Source organism: Bombina bombina, chromosome 4 (assembly GCF_027579735.1).
Source record: "Bombina bombina isolate aBomBom1 chromosome 4, aBomBom1.pri, whole genome shotgun sequence".
NCBI classification, from domain to species: Eukaryota; Metazoa; Chordata; class Amphibia; order Anura; family Bombinatoridae; genus Bombina; species Bombina bombina.
The window spans coordinates 463,570,649-463,592,752 of NC_069502.1; the positions used below are offsets into that span (position 1 = coordinate 463,570,649).

Consider the following 22,104-nt stretch of genomic DNA (forward strand, 5'->3'; position numbering starts at 1 on the left):
TATATAAAAAAGTTCTTTCAATTATTTTATTACCTACATCTAGGAGACAATTCACTCTTTTTAAGACACAAACCTGAGGTCAATTAGAGGTGACACTCTAGGATACCCTAAGACACGTTTTAATCACTATTATGTTACTGATATGTCATATTTGGTATCAAAATAGTCATCATGTTGTCGAAATGTAATTGCTTATAAGTGTATGTGTACTATGTATACATAACTAAAATTATAAGGTATACTTTAACTTCAGCCAGAGCTTGCAATTTGGTTTATGGCTTGCCATAAAAAAGGGATGGCTACCTTCCTTGCATACTCTGGAAGGGGTCTGGTCTGAAGCCTGACCTCAGGATAAAAATTAATCTAATGGTGAATACAGCAAAATAATATTGCCATTCTACAGGAAGGCTGTGGACAACAGTATAACCAATTTTATTGCCAAGCACCCTTGTGACATAAATCTAAGCTAGTACAGTATTCGTTTCTGTTATATTTTCTCCTTATATTTTAAAACTGTTTGCTTTTGTATGTATTTGTGTTTGTCAATTACTTTTTTTATATAAGTGCACTTTGAACCTTTTTACTTATAATAAATATTCCTTTGTTATGTTTTCGTAATATCTGTACCATGTTACCTAAGAGACTAATAACAGTATTGTGTTTTTAGATGATTTGTGCCAAAATTTGGGATATTTAATCTGCTAGTCTGGGTTTTTCTTTAGGATTTCCCATATTATAATCCTAAAGTGGTGGCAATAGAGATAGGTTAGTGTGGGTGGCATTAAAGTTGGGCATTTTTCTGGGTCTAGTAAAGATGAGAGAATGTTTGTTAACCCTTGCACCAACTGAACTGATTCACAGGCTTGCCTGGAGTGGCTAGCCTGTGACAAACTGGTTAAGGTGGAAAGGTCTGATTACCCTTTTTGTGACAAAATGGTGACTGGTTCAAGGTTGGGAAAATCCCTGTATATCACAAATCTGTCAACCATATATTTAAACAGCCACTGAACACTAGAAAATGTGCCGTCCAGAATCATCTAACTAGAGGGCATGCAAAGCTTATAATATGTGTACTGGCTCAGCTGTATTTGTAATTATGAAAACTAGACAGCTGAATGGAGCAATTAGTCACGTTCATGGGGCAATAAACTGAACAAAAAAAATCTGTCAAGTATTAATTTTCAAGATTTTTCTGTAAATATCCCTGTTTTTCTGTATAGAGATTAAAAGAAAAGTACTTTTTAGCACCCCATTTAGGGCCAGATTATAAGTGGAGCGATATTTGCGCTCCAGTTTGTAATACCAGCGCACACAAATGTGAACTGGTATTACGAGTGAGGTGCAATGCTAACACGACCTCACATTTGCATTGCCATTGCACGGAAGCAATGTGTGCTTCCATAGGCTCCAATGGAGCCTCATTCTTACGCCGTGAGACACGGCATGAGAACTAGTGCAGCAATGGGGGGAGATCGCGCAGCGATGGGTAGCAAATATAAATATATATACGCATATGATTATATACATATATACAGTATATTTATGGGGTAATATGTGTATATACACACACACACATATATATATATATATATATATATATATATATATATATATAAATATATATAAATAAGCATATACATATATATTTACAGGGAACACACAGTTCCCATAGACGGCAATGTAAAAGCACTTTTCATTGCCGTTTTTTTTCTAACACCCTACAGCCGCCTATTGCTACTATTTTTTATTTTAACCCCTTAAGGACCAGCGACGTACCCTGTATGACACTGGCCTTTTTTTGGGACTTGATTGTTTTATAGCGCGGTCTTGCCACCAGCGTTGAGACTGCTATATTCCACAAAGCCTGCTGGAGGGAGGGTATTACTAGTGTGTTCTTGCTAGACTTGTGCTATTATGTCCTGAAAAAACCATTAACGACCAGTGACATACAGGGTACATTGTGGTCATTAAGGGGTTAAAACTAACACTAGACACTGTATTTTGGGGGTAATTGGGGGACATTTAAAAAATTAACCAGATAACTGACGTCTGGTTAATTTTTTAAGCGCTAATTGCTACCGCAAGTTCGTAGTAGCAATAACCAGCCACTTGTAATGGCTGGTTATTTATCACATGCCCGCAAATGGGCAAATTTGCCTATTTGCGGCAGCGAGATAAATTGGCGCTCCAATTGTAATCTAGGCCTTAATGCATGTTTACCTCTCGCTTTGGCAGCTCCTAGTTGTGCTAGTAGATGGTACAGCCAACAGACTGCAATACTGCCCAGCCCATATAATCTAAGCAGAGCACTCTCCAGAGCTCCAATACATATAGCAGAGTCTGAATGTTATTTGAAAGATTAACAGATTGTGTAAAAAAAAAAAAAAACACCAAACAACTTATTTGTTTTCTGGCAAAATTAGCTCCTAGAATCTCTCTTTGTAGCCCCTATAAGAGTGAAGACATTTTTTAAACTTAAGTTTCATTCTGCCAGTTCTGACCATGTGCAAATCTGACTCCCTGATTATCTAGTCTGTTCACTTAATGCTAAACTCTGGAACTTTTATGACATCTTCCTAGATAAGCTTCCTGTAGAGAACATAGTCTCCTTGTAGGGCGGTGACAGGAAATAATGGACACTGCACAAATTAAATTTAAAAAAATAAAATAAAAAGGTAAAATCTATTTAAATTAAAGAATAATAATACATATTGCAACGGTTTCTATTAGCCACTGCTTAATGCCTTTTTTTATTATAACAATGAAACAAACGGTTTAATATCCCTTTAAGTAATCTTTACATAATCAACAGGAAATGTAGGTAATAGATTACCTAGAATCTTGAGGCATTTTAAAAGCGTTTAATAAATAAATACTGCACATTATTAAAAGACCACTAAATACAGTATAATTGAATAATTGACAAATACACAATGAAAAGACAATGCAATAGCACTTACTTTAAATTTTAAATGAGCAATAGAATATTTTCTGGCAAATTACAAGGTTAATCCAATTTGCCCTCCCCCCTGTATCATGTGACAGCTAATCACAAAATGCATATATGTATATTCTGTAAACTTTTGCACAAACATTTTTTTTTTTTTAAATTGTGTGCTTTATCTCAATCATGAAATTTTAATTTGGCTTTAGAGGCCCTTTAAATGAAACTAAAATGAGCTGGCTGCCTACAAGAGCAATTTATTGTCATTGTTTTCAGGAGTGGGAATTACAGTAAAAAAATCCCTCAATGTTAGTATTTAGTGCCTGCCAAACTAATGCAATTTAACTTCTTTAATAAATGTTGGAGAGTATGTCTCATACTCCAACATTTATTTAAGAAGTTAAATTACATTAGTTTGGGATATAAAACTCAAAAACATTTTTTTCATGATTCAGATAGAGCAAAACATTTTTAAAATCCAATTTACTTCTATTATCAACTGACTTTGTTCTCCTGCTATTCTTTGTTGAAAAGCAGGTAGGAAGGTGTAGGAGCGTGCACGTGACTGGCAACAGTTTTATAACTATGTTATACATTTGCCAAAACAGTAGGCGGCAGCAATGTTTCCTGTTATGTACTGCTCCAGAAATGTCTACTTATGTCTTCAACAAAGAATACAATGAGAACTAAGTAAATTTGCTAATAGAAGTAAATTTAAACCTTTTTTTAAATTGTATGCTCTGTCTGAATCATGAAAGAAAAATGTTGAGTTTCATGTCCCTTTAGGGTTCTATGCTACACATATTTGTCAAATGTCATGAAATTACAGAGTTTTGGAAACTACTTAAAAAACAAACAATTATATTTCCCTTATGTAAACTAAAGGCAATACTTCTCTGTGCTAATTTTGGTTAAATATGGTTTTATTTATATGTCACATTTATAATTTTCAAGAAAAGAAAGGAAGGACCTTGCTTGATAAAATCGACAAACTTTATTCCAACATGATTAAAATAGATCCAAGGAGGAACAGCACAATACAGGGGGACGTAGCGCCAATGGCTTACGTGTTTCGGCTGAATGCTGTAATCATAGCCTAAGGTGCTACACCGGATTCTGGCTTAAACCAGGTAACCAGGGGCGAAACTACAGGGGGTGCAGAGGTTGCAATTGCGACTGGGCCCCCAAGGGTGGGGGCCCAGCATAAAAAAAAAAGTATTTTTTTTTTATACAATAAAAAATGTTGACCTGCCACTGCCTGCACTGATATCATGTGAGTGTGACATGATGCTTCACTAGTGTCTCTGAATACAGGGGTTCGTGTTTCTGTTTTACCCATTGGTGTTTATGTATGTATGTGACTGTGTGAGTATTTATGCATGTGTGTGTGTGTATGTTTGTGGAACCAGCAAATTACAGACCTTGTTACTACAGCATGGGGGGCAGGGGGTAAACAGTGTCACAATACAGTACCACCATATACAGTACGGGGGGGCTGGACCATGTCACAGACTACTGTGGTCATTTTATAAAGTACTGGGGCGGGTAGGGTCAGGCCAACCATCTTACCGGCAGATTACAGACTGTGTCACTGACTCACTATATACAGTACTGGTGGGTTAAATAGTGTCACTATATACAGTAATAGGGGGTCAGACCATCTCACAGACTGTGGGCACAGGGTACCTCCTTTTGCAGACATGTAATCTGATTCACATTTTTTCTGTGTTTTAATTATATATATATATATATATATATATATATATATAGATATATATTATATATCAAATTCACTTTTTTTTGGGGGGGGGGGGGCCCTTCTTAGATTCTTGCACCTGGGCCCTGTGGTTTCTAGTTACGCCTCTGCAGGTAACCTAAATTTCTATTGGCTAAACATTTAAAAATATTTGCACGTCCATCCTGAAAATAGTTAATCTCAACTGCTCTCAATTGACAGTAAGACTATATTTGACTAAGTCATCATTATACTGGGAAATAAGGATAAAACATATCAAACATATCGATCTAGAAAATCATACACAGTGATTCAAAGTTATATCAGTATTCACAAATATTGTAAAAACTGCATATTAACACAATGAACCTATAAGAATGGAATGCATATCACTACACTGACATTTACATATGCACATAGGTTGCAATATATTTACACAGACACAAACTCGTATTCAAAATCTCAGTATACATATAAAATGTCAGTATATAAACCAAAATAAGAACACACAAGACATCATAGTTCAATATATTATTTAGCAAACATGGAAAAGAGAGCAAAAGGACAAGACATAACTTGTATATTAACCACTTTAAGGGTTATGTCTTTACTACCACTGTTGTTAATTGTCTCATACATCCCAAGTTACTCCCAGTAGTTTATCATATCGTATCTTGAATTTAAGCCTGTTGGTATACGTGTATCCAGCTTGAAAATCCAATACAACTCTCGCTTGGCCAGAAGTTGCTCTATATTTCCCCCTCTGTTAAGTACCCTAACTTTTTCGATAGCACACCACCTGAGTTTACTACCATGTCTGGTGGCAAAGTGCTGCACTTACGGTGTAGAGGATTTACCCACAGTTATGGTGGACAGATGTTCCCTAATCCTGGAGTTAATATCCCTGGTGGTGAGACCCACGTTTTGTATCCCACACTGGGTGCATTCTATGAGATAGATAACATGTGTCATGGTACAATTAAGACATGAAAGTATATCATAACTTTCCCCACTGACTTAAGATGAAAACTTTTTGGTCACTAAAACATATTCGCATGGTTTGCATTTTTTATGTCCACATCTGAACATGCCTACATGCGTAAGCCAAGAGCTATTGGTGGATGTTATGGGTCGCAATTGGGTAGGTGCAAGAATAGACCCCAGAGTTTTACATTTTTTATATGAACCCCTAATGTCCTTCCCCACCATATTTATAATTTTATGATTTTCTGAATGTTTTATTTGTTTTTCTCTTTTTTATCTAATATTGTATTTACCTTACTAAAAAGAAAACATCCTAAACTGGTTCAGACAATCAGTATGACAGCGTATGATGTCATCTGCTGGCGGCAGCATCAGTGCCATAGTGGCAAACAATACTGACACTACACATAACAATTCCACATGACGCAGCTATAGCAGAAACAAGGAGCACTTGACAATTATAAAAAAATAAATTCACTTATAAAACCAACCTTTAAAGAAGCAGCACATTAAGCATCTTTTATGTCACATTGCAACAAATGCCACCTTATTTTGTATCTCTTAGGGGACAGAAATGTTTTTACACCATCTAAAATACAATCTCTCAAAATGTATTTACAGTGGGTTGTTTTTTTAAAATGATCCTGTGCAGAAAAAAACAACAAAAAATAACATTTTGTTTTTTATCACTCAAAGAACAGTACAGTCTCAGGACTTTCAGTTAAAGGGACAGTTTACCCTTTAAATTGTTTCCAATGGTTTACAGACAGATATAAGATAAGGAAGCAAGCGTGTGTATATAAAAGTGGTAACATAATGAGATATCATTTTACCTGCAAGTTCAACCCATTTCAAGAGGCTGTGGTTTAAAGAACAAAACCAGCTAATTCATATACACAGATAAACCTGAAGATGCAATTTCTCATACATTTTATACTATTTTACAGTACACTGTCCCTTTAAACTTTTGAATGCAGAAAATATTTCAACCTGGAAATGTTTTAACTTTAATAATGTGTGTATTGCGGGTTAAACATAAGCGCACATTTGGGTCACTTGCTCCCTTAAGATGAAGGTGATTGCTGTAAAAACAACAACAACCTGCAACAACACTTAGAAACCTCTCCTCCTCAGGGTAGAGAGCACTTTAATGGAGCTCCAACTACCTCTGCTTATGCATGGAACATGTGACCTCTCATTTGCCCCCTCCCCCCAGGATGCAGCCTGCCCCACTAGAAATCAGATTATTTCCAGTGATGGGGAATGGGGGCTATTATAGAGCCCCTATCTCTCCCTCTAATTAAGTTAAAGGAGTATGAAACCCCCTTAGGTGAAAGAAAGAATTCCTCTCTTTGAAATGAGGATTCAACCCCCCGTGATTACAGTAGGAGGGGGCACTTTTGGTGCCCCTATTCAACTCCATAAAACACAGAGAGATAAGAGACCCTAGTTTTTTTTTTTAAAGAGGGGCCCCTTCTTTCTAATGTTGATTGCCACACCCCTGGCAATCACTTACCTAATGTATTTAGGGTATGGGGGCAGTGGCTGCAAAAGAGTTCCTAACCCTAATGACAACAAACAACATGCACACTATTCCCATCACATGAAAGGGCCAAACACAACTTAAAACAATAACAGAATTGTGATAATTAGTATTTTATCAGTGTACCTGTAAAGTTTGTAAGCTGTGAAACAAAGTTAACCCCTTAAAATCTGCCATCAATTGCTCTCTTACAAATACCCCCCACCGGTTTACCATATATTGTAGCAGCAATCTGTACTGAGCATTTGGTATAAGGCAGTTTTAGGACTATGTGAGTGCGAATGCTTGCCGAGTACGTTTAGGCGATCTCACACTTGATGTGCGGTACACTTCTGTCTAGGGGAGGAGGGGTACAGAATCTTTATATGTAGTGTGCATGGCTCTCTACCATGTATGCCACGTGCCTTTTGTGCATGCATGTGCACCAGTAATGTATGCACTCTCGTGAAGGAACCCAATACCAATAAAAAGGCAGAGTACTATACTAACCTGGCAGGGGAGTCTTAGCCATGATCACAAAAAGGCAGAATTCTACTGATAACAGAGGGTGGATCGCAGCGCTAGTTGCACCATTAAAAAGTCAGTAAATTTAGCAGTTTGAAAAATGAGTAAAATACTTCAATAAATGTATTTAATTAGCTTTTCTCACAAACCCTCTTTAGTAACAATTGTCTTCAGGGATACGTATATATCTTGTCCTTTGTTATGGCACTTGAAAGAGAGGAATACCCATTGTCAAATGAGGAGTCTAATGCCTTTTTAGATAGCAGGTGATTGCCATAGAAATAGCAATCACCTGTAAACTGTATACAACAGTGCAAGTGTGGCTGCTTGTACAACTGTGATCACCTGACAGAACTATAAGCACGTTGAACAACATCAGGGTGGTGGGGTATCCCATATATTGTCCCCCAACAATACAAAGAGAAATGTAGGACCCCTTACTTGAAAGCATCAATCTTCATAGTTCAAATGAATGGTCCAGTGTTCTGTTTAGCTTTCAGATGACTGTCATGAAAAATAACAAATTCCTCACCGCATTGGTTCTATTTTGAAAAAAACTTTAATATCCCCTCAGCACAGAAATATATCACGTTTAAAAGAGTGAGGTCCCACAGTGCAAACACACGGCTAGATTACGAGTTTTTCGTTTTGAGCTGTGTGGTGCTAACGAGCAGTTTACGCTCACCGCTCACTTACAGACAGCGCTGGTATTACATGTTTTCACAACCCAGACAAGAAGTGAGCGTTGAGCAAAATTCTGCTCCTTACCGCACTCCAATACCAGCGCTGCTTACGTTAGTGGTGAGCTGGTGTAACGTGCTCGTGCACGATTTCCCCATAGGAATCAACGGGTAGAGCCGGCTGAAAAAAAGTCTAACACATGCCAAAAAGCAGCGTAAAGCTCACTAACGCAGCCCCATTGATTCCTATGGGGAAATACATTTTATGTCTACACCTAACACCCTAACTTGAACCCCGAGTCTAAACACCCCTAATTTTCCGCCCCCGACATCGCCGATACCTACAAAATATTATTAACCCCTAATCTGCCGCTCCAGACACCGCAGCCACCTACATTATACTTATGAACCCCTAATCTGCTGCCCCCAACATCGCCGAAACCTACATTATATTTATTAACCCCTAATCTGCCGCCCCCAATGTCGCCGCAACCTACCTACACTTCTTAACCCCTAATCTGCCGCCCTCAACGTCGCCGCCACTATAATAAACATATTAACCCCTAAACCGCCGCACTCCCGCATTGCAAACACTAGTTAAACATTATTAACCCCTAATCTGCCCTAACATCGCCGACACCTACCTACATTTATTAACCCCTAATCTGCCTCCCCCAACGTCGCCGCCACTATACTAAAGTTATTAACCCCTAAATCTAAGTCTAACCATAACCCCCCTAACTTAAATATAATTAAAATAAATATAAATAAAATTACTATAATTAACTAAATAATTCCTATTTAAAACTAAATACTTACCTATAAAATAAACCCTAAGATAGCTACAATATAACTAATAGTTACATTGTAGCTAGCTTAGGGTTTATTTTTATTTTACAGGCAAGTTTGTATTTATTTTAACTAGGTACAATAGTTATTAAATAGTTATTATCTATTTAATAACTACCTAGTTAAAATAAATACAAAAAATTATCTAAAGTACAAAAAAAACCAAAACACTAAATTACAGAAAATAATAAACAAATTGCAAGATTTTTAAACTAATTACACCTAATCTAATCCCACTAACAAAATAAAAAAGCCCCCCCAAAATAAAAAAAGCCTTACCCTACACTAAATTACAAATAGCCCTTAAAAGGGCCTTTTGTGGGGCATTGCCCCAAAGTAATCAGCTCTTTTACCTGTAAAAAAAATTACAAATCCCCCCCCCAACATTACAACCCACCACCCACACAACCAACCCTACTCTAAAACCCACCCAATACCCCCTTAAAAAAAACTAACACTAACCCCTTGAAGATCACCTTACCGGGAAAAGTCTTCACCCAACCGGGCCGAAGTCCTCAACGAATCCAGCAGAAGTGGTCCTCCAGACGGGCAGAAGTGGTCCTCCAGACGGGAAGACGTCTTCATCCAGACGGCATCTTCTATCTTCATCCATCCGGCACGGAGCGGGTCCATCTTCAAGACATCCAACGCGGAGCATCCTCTTCTTTCCACGGCGACTCAAGAATGAAGGTACCTTTAAGTGACATCATCCAAGATGGCGTCCCTTCAATTCGATTGGCTGATAGAATTCTATCAGCCAATCGGGATTAAGGTAGAAAAAATCCTATTGGCTGATGCAATCAGCCAATAGGATTGAGCTGGCATTCTATTGGCTGTTCCAATCAGCCAATAGAATGCTAGCTCAATCCTATTGGTTGATTGCATCAGCCAATAAGATTTTTCTACCTTAATTTTGATTGGCTGATTCTAGCAGCCAATCGGAATTGAAGGGACGCCATCTTGGATGACTTCACTTAAAGGTACCGTCATTTAGTAAGAAGACTCCAAATGAAGAGGATGCTCCGCGTCGGATGTCTTGAAGATGGACCCGCTTCGCGCTGGATGGATGAAGATAGAAGATGCCGTCTGGATGAAGACTTCTGCCCGTCTGGAGGACCACTTCTGCCCGTCTGGAGGACCACTTCTGCCGGATTCGTTGAGGACTTCAGCCCGGTTGGGTGAAGACTTCTCCCGGTAAGGTGATCTTCAAGGGGTTAGTGTTAGGTTTTTTTAAGGGGGTATTGGGTGGGTTTTAAAAAAGGGATGGTTGTGTGGGTGGTGGGTTTTAATTTTTGGGAGGATATGTAATATTTTTTACAAGTAAAAGAGCTGATTACTTTGGGGCAATGCCCCGCAAAAGGCCCTTTTAAGGGCTATTTGTAATTTAGTGTAGGGTAGGGCTTTTTTATTTTGGGGGGGCTTTTTTATTTTGTTAGGGGGATTAGATTAGGTGTAATTAGTTTAAAAATCTTGTAATTTGTTTATTGTTTTCTGTAATTTAGTGGGTTTTTTTGTACTTTAGATAATTTTATTTAATTGTATTTAATTTAGGGAAATCATTTAATTGTAGTGTAGTGTTAGGTGTAATTGTAACTTAGGTTAGGATTTATTTTACATGTACCTTTGTCTTTATTTTAGCTAGGTAGTTATTAAATAGTTAATAACTATTTAATAACTATTCTACCTAGTTAAAATAAAAACAAACCCTAAGCTAGATACAATGTAACTATTAGTTACATTGTTGCTAGCTTAGGGTTTATTTTATAGGAAAGTATTTAGTTTTAAATAGAAATTATTTAGTTAATTATAGTAATTTTATTTATATTTATTTTAATTATATTTAAGTTAGGGGGGTTAGGGTTAGAGTTAGATTTAAGGGTTAATAACTTTAGTATAGCGGCGGCGACGTTGTGGGTGGCAGATTAGGGGTTAATAATTTTAATGTTCGCAATGCGGGAGTGCGGCGGTTTAGGGGTAAATATATTTATTATAGTGGCGGCGATGTCCGGTTCGGCAGATTAGGGGTTAAAATTTTTATTTTAGTGTTTGCGATGTGGGGGGCCCTCAGTTTAGGGGTTAATAGGTAGTTTATGGGTGTTAGTGTACTTTTTAGCACTTTAGTTAAGAGTTTTATTCTACGGAGGGCGGAGCTTGGCCGTGCTAGAACATGGCCGCATATTGTGTGAGCTCCGGAGCAACTCTTCCTCACTGACCGGAATATGAGCCCTTACTCAATCTAAAAGTTAGCGACAGAATGCCCTGAAGTCCCTAGTCAGCTGGAATACCCTTTTAAACTAACAAATTCTCGGAGAGGCACAGGTACCGTGATCCGGATCGAAGAATCACAGGAGCCCCTTGAGAGGTGCAGAAACAACATGCGGGCCGGTTGTCTCTCTGAGGAGATGTAGCGGTGATTGTTCTCTTCTCTCCCCGCACTGAGACACCGAGTATAAACATAGGAGAAGAAAAGATACCCCATGCAGTGTAGTCCCGATCGCCATTTTGATCCGCCCACATCTCTGTAACGGCCTCAGCCGCAAACGCTCCAGCAGCATGATACTTAAAAATGGTAAGAGTTACCTAAACGAGCACTGACACACCATCTGAGTCTATCTATTTACAATAAACATGAGAGACTTAACTGATATTACTAAATAGCATATAACTAAAGTTTGTAGAAGACATTACTGGGACTAAAAAGAGAAGGGAGAAAGATCCTTCAAACTTAACACCCACCTCATATTCTGCCCCAGTCTTGTTGAACTAGAAACCTTGGAGCACTATAATTATCCATAATAAAGCACCACTCAAAATAAACATTATACTTTTGAAAAAAAGGAAAACGGGGAAGCAAAATCTGCTTTAATAAAACAAACACCCCCAGCAAGGGGGAAACTTTGGGGTTAAATAAAAATATATAAATCTAAGTCCAGGGTTCTCAATAATACCATTTATTGGGCAAAGGTGCCAACACTACATTTTATTGCAACATCATGTCGTCCAGAAGACCAGCAAAACTTGATAAAAATGGCAAAACTACAGCCCAGACAACACCTATGTCCGCCTACTTTTCTCCTTCAGAAAATACTCGGAGAGACACAACCTCATTGATAAAGGATACTTTACAGCCTGTTTCTCCCCCAGCGCCAGAACACGTAGCAAACTATTCCATTAAGCAAAAAACAACTTACAACACTGCAAGCCACTATAGATAAATTACCTTCCAAGTCTGACATAGCGGACCTCAAATCATTTATACAATCTGAAATTTCCACTGTCAAAAAAGAAATTGGAACTTTGGGAGCTAGACTAGATGACCTAGAAGAGAGCCAAGAAGTTATCAATACCATGTTAAACACGACAGAATCTGGTCTATCGCAACAAGCTACTCTGATCCATACACTCCAGGATAAAGTGGAGGATTTTGAAAATAGGAGTAGGAGAAATAACTTAAGGATTCGTGGAATCCCAGAAGACATGCCTACAGAAGAACTCCACTCCTATTTAATAAGATTATTCAACCATCTCACCAAATCTACCTCCTTTACAGAGACAGCAATAGAAAGGGCCCACAGGGCTTTAAGACCTCGCCCCAACCCATCTGCTCCGCCGAGAGACATTGTCATCAAGCTACTCCATTTTAAAGACAGGGAATCCATATGGACGGCGGCTAGGAACACTCATCCCTTCACATTTCAAGATAAGAATCTACAAATATATCAAGATTTATGTCCATCCACCATAGAAAAACGGAAATCTTTGAAATTCCTAACATCAGCTCTCCAAGAACACCACATCAAATACAGATGGGGATTTCCATTCAGCTTACTAATACCACACGCTGGCAAAATGCTAGTCTATAGAGAGTCTTCGGACTTGGACACTCTCTCAAAGGCCCTAGGTATCAACTTTATTGTACCAACTTCCTTTACAGAAGCAGAAGATTCCTCGTCAACCCAGTCCAAGAATAGAACAGCAACAGAGGCACGTTATAACTGGTCTAAAGTGATCAAAAAATCTAAGAAGAAGGTCTCCACTACACATCAAAACCTCCCTCCGTGAATTCCTAAACGCACTGTGTGTGTGTTATGCCGTTCTCATGACAGATAAGTACATTCTTGATTGACTGTTTGTAATGCTCAACCTCGTGGAAGAGACGTCAGCTTTACATGTCTGCTCCATTAAGTTCTTTAACACAGAGGGGAGGTTGTTAACATACAAGCAGTTAAAAACTTTTTCTATATATGTTATTTTTAGGCAAGTTCTTAACCTGTTATACTAAGTCCTAGTATATAGCAGCAAGCATGGTTTATTATCAAGTAAATTGTTTGAATTTATGAAAAGTTCTACACCATTTATGCCTATTTGATAGGCTATAATAATCGCTTGTAGTCACGTATAGGTTATATTTGAAATTGCTTACCAGTTTTTCCCTACCTTTTAACCAAGTTCAGAGTTTATGATACTTAACGCCTTGTAAAGTTAAATGCTCCTTAGTGATCTATATACTAAGGGTCAATGGAAAGTCTTCACTAAAACCCCGGCGGCTGGGGAAGAGTGGCCATTCCTCAATTCCTTCTTCCCCAAAAGGAAGTACTGTTTTATTGTTTTCCTCTATCATTATTGTTACTCTAAGTAGAAATGTGTTACAATGTTACATGTCATTCTTTGTTTTTGTTTGATTCGTTATGTTTTAATATTGTTCCGGGCTGGGCAACCACACGTCAGATACGTCATAGTCTCACTCTTCAAAGACGTCTCACTATGCTTCTTAGCTTAATAACTATTACAACCTCTCTCTTTTGCCATGGCCTCCCGAATATCTAAAATAGTTGACAATAGGTCTATAAATTTCATTTCCATAAACTCAAAGGGACTTAATTCCCCTAGAAAGAGGTCAACGGCACTAACAGATTTTCAACGCAAGGGGGGAGATATAATCCTGCTCCAAGAAACCCATTTTCTAAAAGGGAGGGAACCCAAAACATTCAATTTCAAATTTGGTAAAAGTTACTACGCATCACACCCCCAGAAAAAGATCCAAGGGGTAGGCATCCTAATCAAAACTGGGATCCCATTCCAGGAGATAGCAGTACATAGGGATAGGGACGGTAGATGGCTACTACTAACAGGGCTGCTTTATGGCCTACCTATCACAATAGTTTCCCTATACGCCCCACACACAAAACAACACTCATTCCTTAAAAAGGTGTCAAATATAATAACTGAATATCAAAACGGCATGTTGCTAATAAAAGGGGATTTTAATCTAACCTTCAACCCCTTCACGGATAGTTCCTCGCATACAACATCTAATACTAAAGTAAGCATCAAAAAATCAAATAATATATTAAAACAACTTGGCTGTCTAGACGTATGGAGAACCTTACATCCAGAGTCTATGGATTATACGTTCTATTCATTCCCCCACAAAATATATCAAATAATTGACTACATATTTACGGACATTACAAGCATGAGTCTGGCTAGAGCAGCAAATATATCCCCAATAACATGGTCAGATCACGAGAGTGTGTGCTGTGCTTTTAACTGGCCATCCAAACCATTGAAACAGTATATTTTGAAATTAGATGATAGCCTACTGGCTGACCCTACCATTACACTAAAACTCCAAACTCGAATAGAAGAATTTTTCCTCCATAACAAACATACAGATACATCCCCACAAAACAATTGGGAGGCACACAAATGCACTATAAGAGGTGAATTAATAGCTCACAAAGCGCAAATTAATAAACTTAGGAGAGAAGTAACCACTAACCTCATTAAAGAAATCGCGCAGCTTGAGGACATACACAAAATATACTAAAGATGATACCACTCTACAAACCCTACAAGCTAAATGCTTTAACTTATCCTCCATTCTTAATAAAGAACAAAGTAGGCGCACTTTCCTGTTCAGACAACATTCATACATGGACCTAAATAAGCCAGGACGTTCAATGGCCAATTACATAAAGAAAAAAGACAAATCTAATTATATTCTCCATATAAAGGATAGTAAAAATAAATCACATAGCTCAACGCAAGCCATAGCTGAAGCATTTAGAGATTACTACCAAAAACTATACAATCTGCCAAAACCAAATTCCGGGTCACTCACCGACATCACCTCCCGCCAAGAATCTATCAAGCAATACCTTTCAAACCTACACCTCCCCAAGCTGACTCAAAAAGAGACTCTAGATGAACCCTTTTCACTAGAAGAATTACAATTAGTGATTAAGAATCTTCCTAACAACAAATCACCAGGGCCTGATGGTTTCACATATAAATACTACTCAATGTTTGCCGAGCACTTATCCTTACACCTTCTGCAATATTTTAATTCAATTGATCTCACACACCCCTTCCCAAACTCAGCATTAGAAGCCCACATCACTACACTATTGAAGCCAAATAAACCCCCAGACTTAACTACAAGCTATCGCCCAATCTCACTACTAAATTCGGATATAAAAATATTGTACATTCTACAAACTATGCCAATCCCCCTAACGGAAAAATACTTAACGAGCACTCAGTGATTTCACATGGCACAAGAAACACCCTAGAATCAATAAACAGCTAATGTCTTTACCCAAAACACAAGGGGGACTTGGCCTACCTAATCTAACGTATTACATATACGCAATATTCTTACAAAGAATAATTGATTGGAATATACATGGAAAGTTTAAACGATGGGTGGGTATGGAACAGGGAATTGCTCAAACCCCAAACCTTAGTAGACATTGCTGGACATTCCCAACACACAAAATTAAACACTTAGACATCAACCCCATGATATCAGAAACATACAAGATGTGGAATAAAATACTGATACACTTTCCGAATCTCTCTTCTAGACCCTCTCCTCTCACGTCCTTAGTAGCTAACGGCGAATTTAACTTAGGCCCAAGTATAGAAAACCACTGCTACCCTTCTCATATCCACGACTTTCAAATATATTGGCTCATACAAAACGAACAGATTAAATCACAAACCGAACTAACACAACAAGGCTTTACCTGTCTTGAAAATTGGTTCACATATAGGCGTATTCATAGCTTTATTACAGCGCACAAACAATCTCCAAATATGATTAGACCATTAACTAATTTCGAACAATTATGTATCAGGAGCCCCCCAGTTCAACACACACTATCATTGATATATAAGATTCTAATTACCCCATTCCCAGGACATCCCCTCCCATACCTGGAAAGTTGGGAAAAAGACATAGGAATCATAATCCCACCACACATAGGTATGAAGATAGCCCAATCCACACTTAAAACCTCCATCTCCACGGCCACTCTGGAAATTAATCTAAAAATACTTCACAGGTGGTACTACACACCGCAAAAAAATCATCGTTTATACCACAGAGCTAGCAATAAGTGCTGGCGCTGCGGCCACGTCAGTAGTGGCATGATTCACATGTGGTGGTGGTGCACAGTTATACAAAATCTGTGGAGATCTGTCATTTCTGAAGTAGAGGATATATTGGAACTACAGTTCCCGCTAGACCCACTACTCTGGCTATTAAATAAGCCTCCTAAGATAAAGCATAAACCATATCTCAAATTATTTTCTATCATGTCTAATAGCGTAAAGTTCTTGATAGCCAAGAATTGGAAATAAAAAGACCCACCCACAATTGAAATGTGGGTACGGAAGGTATCCGAGTCAATCCATCTTGAAGAGCTATATTACCTAAAACACGATAGATTAGACATATACTCAGAAATCCTGACAACATGGGAATCATACATTAAGAACAGATAATTTCGTTTTGAGTTCATATATAGCTAGATCGATAATAGTGCCAAGATTACAACACAGACCCATAGACTTTCTACAGTCATATAGAAAAGTGAGAACAATCAGAAGTCAAATCCGCCTTACACAAAATTACACATGGAAATTACGGTGAGATTATTCTTCAATTGACGTGGGTTGTACCGGTCCAAAGTTAAATTGTTTTGTTAAAAGTAATTAGCTTAAAAATCGCTATAAGCCTTATTGCATGTACAATGTAATGAATATGGAGCTGCGTCTTCAGGAGCTGTAACTTTACTTCATAATCTACAAAATAAAGCTAATTTAAAAAAAAAAAAAAAAAAAAAGAGTTTTATTCTACGGCGTTGTAGTGTAAAACTCTTAACTACTGACTTTAAAATGTGGTACCAGTCTTGACAGTAGACTCGTAATACCAGCGCTATGAAAGTCCTATTGAAAATATAGGATACGCAATTGACGTAAGTGGATTTGCAGTATTTCCAAGTCTGGCCAAAAAAGTGAGCGGTACACCTGTACCTTCAAGACTCGTAATACCAGCGGGCGTTAAAAAGCAGCATTGGGACCGGCCAACAATGCTTTTTAAGCCTAATGCACAACTCGTAATCTAGCCGAAGGTGTTTTATGCCAGTAGTCAAGAGATTGTCACAGTAATACTGATAAGATAGCAGTAACTGCTAGCCTCATTTCTTTATGCAGTTGATGTTATGGCTCAGTGATCCATGTTTTCCTTAACTATTTAGGACTCTATGAATCACAATAAATGGGAGAACTGAGTGTAAAAACAGGTGACATTTTTTTGAAACAAATTTATTTTTAAAATTTGGACCGGACACTGTGAATTATAATGTATATGTCACTTTTGTAAGGTATAATGTCGCTTATACTGTTATACTGCTAATCTGTTTCAGAATGGGTTCATATGCTGTACACAGTGATTTATAATGTTAAGGTATAATTTTATCTTAAAAGTTAATTTGCTATTCCTGTCCTAATTATTATTGTTATATTGATGCACTGCAACCACTCTTATCACTGACACAACTCTTACAGCCGGTTCAGCCCCCTTTTTCGTTTTTTTTTTTCTTTCCTCCCTTTTTCCCATGTCCAGGGATTATGCCTCTCCCCTCCTCCCCTTTCTCTTTCTCGTTGTTTCTCCTTATACTTCTTCCTTTGTTTTTTCGCTAACTTTTTCCCTTCTCCTCCGGTCCTCCTTCATTCTACTCTCTTACTGCTTAACTGACAATTACTACTGCTTGTTAGCGTTGGCTACCCCCCCCCATTTAAAGTACTCTGAAATTGTGTTTCAGGGGCTACATACGCGGTCTATCTTTTATACATACCGCATTTATTTATCTTCTGTATTGCTCATACCATTGTTTTTGAGACTGTGCTGATTGCTCTTGATTTTTAAATAAGTTTTTTTTTATTTTGTTCTCCTCTCCCGTCTCTCACGCTCCCTTTCTTCCCTCCCCTTTGAGTCCCTCTCCCTACCCGTTAATCCTCCTTCCCTCCTTCTCAACCCCTCCAACAGGAGGAGATAACACAGGAAAGCCATGCCATATTATTGTGTAACCCATAATGTAAGGGGGCTCAATTCCCCGACCAAACGCAGCATTTTTTTTTTTTTTTTTTTTTTTTTTTTAATGTAAATTTTTATTTGGTTTTAAAGTCGTAAGCAACAATTGGTCCCCTGCTCTAATAGGTACAAATAAGGAGTTAGGACACGCAGGTCCGAAATAAATGAACACACATACTAAAGGGTACAATGAATAGGTCCTATGAGTTCCTTGGAAAGGGAAACATAAGAAAGATAAATAGATAGATCCCCAAGGGTAAAAATACAACTTCCCTTAAGCACATTGATAAATAGCATTATATGTAACCATAGTTCCACATTCAAGGTATAAACAGATTAGATCTCGTCAATGAGGAAGCTTATACTTCCCTGAAATGAAAATGTTTGCGGCGAAAATAGTTCGCCTAATTTGAACCCTGGTGTGGGCTCTGTATATGGGGGGGGAGGGAGATGAACAAACACATAATATTTAATGTAAGTAAGCATAGAGGTAATTAGACATAGCACAATATAAGAGATAAAACGAAGCGTGGCGTGGTCTGGGCATAATATCAATCCCAAAACTTTCTTTATGGTATACTATGATATAGTGAGCCCTAAATTATTATGGGTTACAACATGAGCCTGGACATCCTGTGGGGCTGAAAGCCCACCTACTATGCCATGGGGTCCCGCTGCACAACCTCGCCAGACTGAGTAGTTAGAGCTTACATATATTTTGTGGGGTTAAGTTATCTCACAAACAAAGCGTCATTCGGCTTCAAAATTAGATACCTGTGTTAGTGAAATTCAATTCCCCTCATAGCACTTCATCTCGCTGTATAGGAAAAATGCACTTCAATTGATCTCAGGGTGTCACATTCTAGGGCTAAACTTCCTTTATGTGAACTCCCTCAAGGCCCTGGCCACTGGCCCAGAAGGAGGAGCACAGATAATGAAAGGATAGTTTTGAACATTAATTAAATAGTAATGATAAAAATAAGCACAGTGGTAAATCGTAATTGTCCTTGTCAGGGGCCCCCTCAAACCCCCAGATCGGACAGACACACAGAAAAGATTCATCTTCATTAGAAGCATCATATCAGTGACCTGAGATCAATACAATTATAAGGTAGCTGTTATGGCATCTGTAACCCGGGCACTTGCGTAAATGTCTCCCCTGGGGCTCCCCACTAACCCACAGGTGAGGCATGAAGACAAGATGTCCGCAGCTACTATTATATAAACCCTCAGCAAGTTACATAATAAAAGCAAACAGTAAGCTAAATGAACATCAAGGTCCCATAGCATAAATATCAAGACAGTCTTTAAGTGGCTCTATATCAGTCCCATTGGAGCTTCATTCCAGAGAGAAGTGAGATGGCCCAGGCAATATAATTGAGGACTCAATTCACTATGTTTTGGGCATTTGGTATTAGAAAAGCAATGTTGTGTAACATGTAAATATTGGCATGTATACTTTGTGGCACATTATATTAGAACATTCACTATGGGTATGAGATATACTGATCTCTACTAAAGGTCCTAGAGTGTATAAACCTCTCAATACTTAAAAAGGATCACAGCAGTAGATATAGGTATATAAACGTTCACAAAAAACAAAACAAAAAAGCAGGTGTCTGTCCATTAAACAGTCCATTAAACAGTATTTGAGATGCTGAAGTTATATAAGCCATTACTAAGATTTAACCGATACCCAATCGACTGCATATGAGAGCTGAGTCCGGCTGAGGGAACTGGCTTGCTATAGTGCAGAGACAGGTATACAGTGGGGAGTACACTTTATGATTAGGCTCCCTGTGGTCAATCGAGTCCCCAGTTTGTAGAACAAAGGAAGGCTTCCACGTAACCGGCAGTCCAGACCCATTGCCCTTAACATTGAAAATTGTCAAGCTATCTTGCCATCCAGAATCTAATGAGACCGGAGGGTTAAATTGTGGATTTGTACCTGGTTGCTGCACATCAATGGTTGATCTCGCCAATATGTCCAACATCTCAGCCGTCGACCTCCCTATGCCCATGTAGCCAGGAGCAGGTCGCTGTGACGCAGCTACATAATGGGCCCTGGAGAATCGAGCGGGAAGGCAACCTGTCATTACTAGTGGTTCCAAATGATGAGTGTTCACGTCCTCTAGGTAGTAGTGCTCGGTGGGCTCAGGAGAGAAAGCGGCACTATGCGCTGCAGTTGCGAGGAGTAGGTTAAGATCTCTCTGAAGTTGATCATAGCTCTGTGCAATTGCGGCCGTTAAGGTGCTCTCCCAGGCGTCTACGGCTGCTAGAACCTCCATGCTGTGTCCTGTTAGGCTTTAATGTCAGAGCTCCAATGATCGCCAACCTCCTCTCCGTTACCGCCGTCGGCCTCCTTACGCAGCTTCCTCGTCTTCTGTCAGCCGGTCAGGTGCAGGCCAGCCTCAGAGCAGATGCCGGGCCCCCCGGAGCAGCACTCTTTGTCCTGCACAAGTGGTTAGGCACTCTCACATTGATATACCGCCCGATCAGCAAGGCCCCATCTGAAACTTGTTTGTGGTTTGCCACCCGAACTTGTAGCCTGATATGTACCTTCAGTAAATCCCAACATCAGCAACAGTTCACAAGGCTATTAAAGCAATTTAGACTTTAGATGTATATCCCAAAACTTTATATAATTTGTATTTAGCTTAGAGCTTTTAATGCGTGCGTCTGCTCAGACCGGCTGCTGACTCCCCAAACGCAGCATTTTTCTTCGATCCTTAGCTAAATCAAGAGCCCATCTGGCTTTTATCCAGGAAACTCACTGGGTAAAGGGTACAAAGATACCTATTCAATCTAAATTGTTCCCAGTGGTTGAGGCCGCTAGCTTCTCCCAGAAATCTAGAGGAACGGCTATTCTCATACATAAAGACATCTCCTATTAGAATAGCCTTGTTGAGTCAGATCCTCAAGGTAGATACTTAATTCTTATCTGTAAGCTGGATGGTGTCATTTATACATTGGCTTCTTATTATGGGCCCAACAAACAGCATATCAGATCATTGCGTAAATTTCTCCAGAAATTGGATGCTTTGCGCCAGGGTCTCTTGCTACTTGCCGGAGATTTCAACATTGTTTGGGATCCCCATCTGGATAGGTGGTCAGATATGACTCGTAAATTGGTTGGGCCCGCAACTGAACTTTCACATAAATTAAGGAATTTGATATATCAGTTCAACCTGTTTGATATTTGGCGTGCCCTTAATAGCTCTGCCCGAGACTATACCTACTTCTCCTCGGTACACCGTTCGTACTTGCGGATAGATTTCTTTTTCTGTGACCCAGGTCTCCTAGATAGTGTAACTCGCACCTGGATTCCCCAATGTTCATGGTCAGACCGTGATCCTGTTCATATTACTTTACATTCTTCGATGTAACTACAACGCTCCTCAACGTGGTGATTACTCCCCCACTTATTTACATCTCCTGGGACTGAGGCTTCCATTGCCAAAGATCTTACGGAGTTCTTACTGC

The 22,104-nt window shown here is 38.8% G+C and overlaps 1 protein-coding gene across 1 annotated transcript in view; it reads right to left on the reverse strand.

Moving 5' to 3' along the window:
- The window catches only part of CLCN2 (chloride voltage-gated channel 2), a 385,429-nt gene that overhangs the window by 63,030 nt on the left and 300,295 nt on the right, over positions 1-22,104 (reverse strand). The gene's annotated exons all lie outside the window — the stretch shown is intronic.